Source organism: Dreissena polymorpha, chromosome 14, assembly GCF_020536995.1.
Source record: "Dreissena polymorpha isolate Duluth1 chromosome 14, UMN_Dpol_1.0, whole genome shotgun sequence".
In the NCBI taxonomy this organism is placed as follows: Eukaryota; Metazoa; Mollusca; class Bivalvia; order Myida; family Dreissenidae; genus Dreissena; species Dreissena polymorpha.
The window spans coordinates 12,855,848-12,860,443 of record NC_068368.1 but is presented as its reverse complement, the minus strand read 5'-3'; the positions used below and the strand labels follow the sequence as shown (position 1 = coordinate 12,860,443).

General features: G+C 31.6%; 1 non-coding gene across 1 annotated transcript; it reads right to left on the bottom strand.

Annotated features, from left to right (window-relative positions):
- Positions 1-2,653: 2,653 nt before the first annotated feature.
- Trnap-cgg (transfer RNA proline (anticodon CGG)) lies at positions 2,654-2,725 on the bottom strand. The gene has a single exon. It is a non-coding gene; the product is annotated as a tRNA-Pro (tRNA).
- Positions 2,726-4,596: the final 1,871 nt, after the last annotated feature.

The following is a 4,596-nucleotide window of genomic DNA, read 5'->3' as shown; positions in this document are numbered from 1 at the left end:
CATTGTATAATAAGTTTTCTCTCTTTCATTTATGGGTATTTTGGATATCCTATAAAACAATTTATGTTGGAGATAATTTCCTTGTTGAGCTTGTTTGTGATAGGCTGTAAGAGTAATGTAAGTTTAGAGGTTTAAATAAGGCAAATGGTAAGTGTGTTTCTAATGCTCGTAAAAGTTCAAGCATATGTGGCAGCGTTATGTTTTATTATCAGATTAAAACTACTCAAAAGTCAAATAGATTGATCTTTTTAGTTACGCCCCGTACGGTCTAATGTGTTAGAGATACTCCATGATGTTGCAAATTTAATGGAGCATAAAACTGATGAGCTTACACGACAAGTTGAAAATATTACTGTAAAACCTGTTTGGGATTACAATAGAAATCAAGATTACTTTAATAAGTCTAATCCTGAAAGACATCCAATGTTAGATAATGCAGTTGTAAACCATATTAATTCAGCGCATATTGTGAACCATATTACAATTAGTAGTGTTTAATTAAATGTCACAATTAATCATCCTCACCATTAGATAATATGCTAATTACAATTGGATATTGTGCTAATCACCATTGGATATTGTGCTAATCACCATTCGATATTGTGCTAATCACCATTCGATATTGTGCTAATCACCATTCGATATTATGCTAATCACCATTGGATATTGTGCTAATCACCATTGGATATTGTGCTAATCACCATTCAATTTTGTGCTAATCACCATTCGATATTGTGCTATTCACCATTTGATATTGTGCTAAGCACCATTCGATATTGTGCTAATCTCCATTCGATGGTGTGGTAACCACCATTCGATATTGTGCTAATCACCATTCGATATTGTCTGTGGTAAAGGTTCTATTTTGCAGGTATACAAATAAAGGTGATATGAATGACCCAGATGATACAGATATTACTATTTTGAGTTATATTTTGGTAAACTATCTATAGCAACATTAAATAAAAGAATAACATATTTTTTGGGGAAAGGATAATATTTTGTATGATGAATACATATTATATTCATATATTATATTTGCCTTTTAATGGTCCACCCCTTTGTATTGACCGTTCTAAGGCGGTGACCCCAGCTTTATGTGTGTTTGTTGTTTCGTATGCTGCAGTTTCGTGCTGTTTTGGCAATGGTCACTTACCTTAAATAAAGCACCACGAAATTGTATATAATAAGAATGCAATACTGCTCCAGTAGCTGGAGTTTTACTTCTTTATGTTTTAACTTGATCAAAGGTAATATGTTGTTTGGGCTTTCAGTATTTCCGCAAAACATTCGATTCTGTGAGCAGGCCTTCCTTATTGCACAATATATTCAGCTAAACTAGTGAATGGACATGTTGTTGGCTATTGCACTCCTTTAGAAGTTATATTTTAATATAATGAAATATTTAGTAGAACACAGCAATATCTTGTGGAGCATGTTTTTCAATATTAAAATTATTTTGCCTTTAGATTTGTACAATTTTCTTATTCTTTTGCTCTCAAATGTTAATTTTTTGGTCAGATCTGTTGATTATTAAAAATGATGGTATTATTTACCGTTTTCAGAAAAATAAAACACTGACACTTAAATCTAATAAATCTTTTTGTATGGTGTTTAGGAAACCTGTCTTTGTCACACTTTCTTTTACAAATGAGAAGCAGAGAACGTATTTATTGGAGTAAAAATAAAAATGCTAATCATGATACTATTTTTTTTAGATATATAGTGTGTCTAAACATCTTTACAAAGCTCTTAATGAGTTAGAATTGCTTAAGTAACATTACTCTTCAAAATCAACGAAAATTTTGTACAATATTTCGTAAAATAAAGCTAAGTAATTAAATATCATTGTTCCTTATGGCAATTGCCGAAATTTCAACGCCAGATGTGGTCTGGAAAAATAGATGTTTGTAAATACAAAATGCTCGTTTTTATTATTGTTTTGCATATTTAATTCCATTTCAATTTTCCGCAACGATATCTATTTTTCATACGATACATGAACACTAACATGGTAGCATTTTAGTGTTCGTGTGTCGTATACAAAGATAACATGGAATTAAATGTGTCACAAATAAATAAAAACGAGCATTTTGTATCCACCAAAAATTATTATGTAATCATACCACATCTAGCGTTAAATTGTGGCTTTTCCTATTAGGAATACTGATTGTTTAAGTGTTAATTTTTTTTTTACGAAATACTTAACGAAATTTTCGTTGATTTTGAGCGTTATAGAGACTTTAATTTAATCAGTGAATCAGAATGTTCAATCTATTTAAATGTTTAATAAACTTAATTGTTTTAAATAGAACTTTAATATTTAGACAAAAAATCCTTAATGTTGCCATTAAACCCTGAAAATTGATTTTTTTTTCAAATTTTATGAACACTTAAGTATAAAACATTTTGTTATATTTAACTTTATTTGATAAATATGCTTATTTTTTATACTTCGTCTCATTCATTTATGATACATTCTTAAGATATGAATTAAAAATACATTTCAATGAAATAAAGATAAAATTTAATTAAATGAAAACTTCCAAACCTCTTTGCTAATATCGGGATCTCCCTCTACAATTTTTTTCCCTAGATTTTAAAATCGTATATATACACCGACGTTCAGATAGTTTATATTAAAAAAATTATAGGGCCCGTCCGGGATTTGAACCCGGGACCTCTCGCACCCGAAGCGAGAATCATACCCCTAGACCAACGGGCCATACTCAAGCCGAGGGCCTTGCTTGTGGACATACTTATGGAAATAATTCATGTCTGTCTTATCAGTTAAACAATGATCAATGTTCGAATTTATTATTTATATGCTGCAATTTTACTTCCGTCCATTCATGCATAAAGTTGTGTGCCATCATCTCGACCAGTCCTCACGTCTTGATCTGTTTACATTAATTTATCATTGAAATTCAATATTGATTATGAAAACTATTCGAAAACCAATTATGTGATTAAAAGAAAAACTGAAACACGATTATAATTAATAATTTAATTTATAAACGAAGTCAATTTATAAACAAATGTGTCTCTGTTATTATTAATTTGCAACTTACCAGGTATTGCAAACTTTAGTTTCAATGAAATGTTGTAAAGTTTAATGACTGTTTATGGCAATCAGAAAATAACCAAGAAACTGGTTGGATATAAACAATGGCTCTATGTTTGATGACTCCTTTTGTCACAATCCGTAACAATCAAAGAGTAGAGTTTATAATACATGTTAGTGACAACCTCAACATTTAATGGTGTAAACCATTCTACAATGAAGCATGATATGGTTGGTGGTGATTGGAAATGCGATCATAGCTTATGTATTCCATATCATTTCTCAGCACGACATGGCCTTTTTATAGTATGCTATGTGGGAATACCTTAGGTTACAAAGCGGGCAGTTGCTTGAACTCATTTAATCAATGTCTCGCTTAACAAAAAAAAATAATAAAATAAAAGCGAGCATTTTGTATCTCGTTACCATATCACATCTAGCGTTGAAATGTTGGCTATTAATTGCTCTTAGGGGCCGTCAAACAGATTTGTGCGTCGGGCGACGCGAAACGATATTTTGGGAAACTACGAGGATTGTTTATATAGGTAACAATAAATATCTTTTAAAAAAGATATACGGCGTTGATTGTGGTTGTGGTTGATGAAAGATAAAAGGTTATATCAATGAGACAGCATATGCCTTTTTCTGCGCTGTTCTTAGCAGCATCACATGCAAATCAATAACGTTTCGCCAGATTTCGTGGCCTATTTCGCATTATTAGATATTATTGACCATATATTTATAGATATAGAACAGAAATACACACGAACATAGTTATTTGATTCGATTGTTAATAGTATCGTGAATCATCGCGCTCATGCTTAATAAATCGGTCGCTATGCTGGAATAATTCTTATTAAATTAATCAAAACTAGTACTTATCATGGAATTTTTGAACAAAAATCTTGTATTTACATACTTAAATTATATCGCCGAATATCAGCAACAAAGATATTTCTGGTCATGTTCACCGGGTTAACGCGATAGAGTTTATATAATGAGTATTGTACTGACCGCGAACTGAACTTTATACCTTGCGAAATGGAATGCATTGCATTAAATTGAGGTCACGATTCCACTGCTGGAACGACGGTTTGTTTAAAGCTTTATACTTTTACATGTTTTTTATCGGTGTTTTGAAAACAACGTAACATATTTTGATCAAAACGAATATCAGGATAGGGAACAACAATATTTATATGATCTAAAATATACGTGATCACAAAATGCAATATGGTAGTAATAACTAAATATGAGAACACAGCCTTTAAGTACAAACGCTATGGCGCTGACAATCTTCTTAATGTAAAGGGCCACACACAAGCTGTATTGATATCGTGAGTTAAGTGTGACACTGTTCTATCCCGCAAGCTTCTCAAATCAGCCAATGGAATAAATGAAGTGTATTCATTCGAATCTAGCCGCGGGAAATTTTATTTGAATTTTATTGGACACTTACAAAGGTCAGGTAATGTGAAAAGCAGGCTTATACAGCTATGCCGAAAAAATACATCAGTCCTGAGCATGAGCGT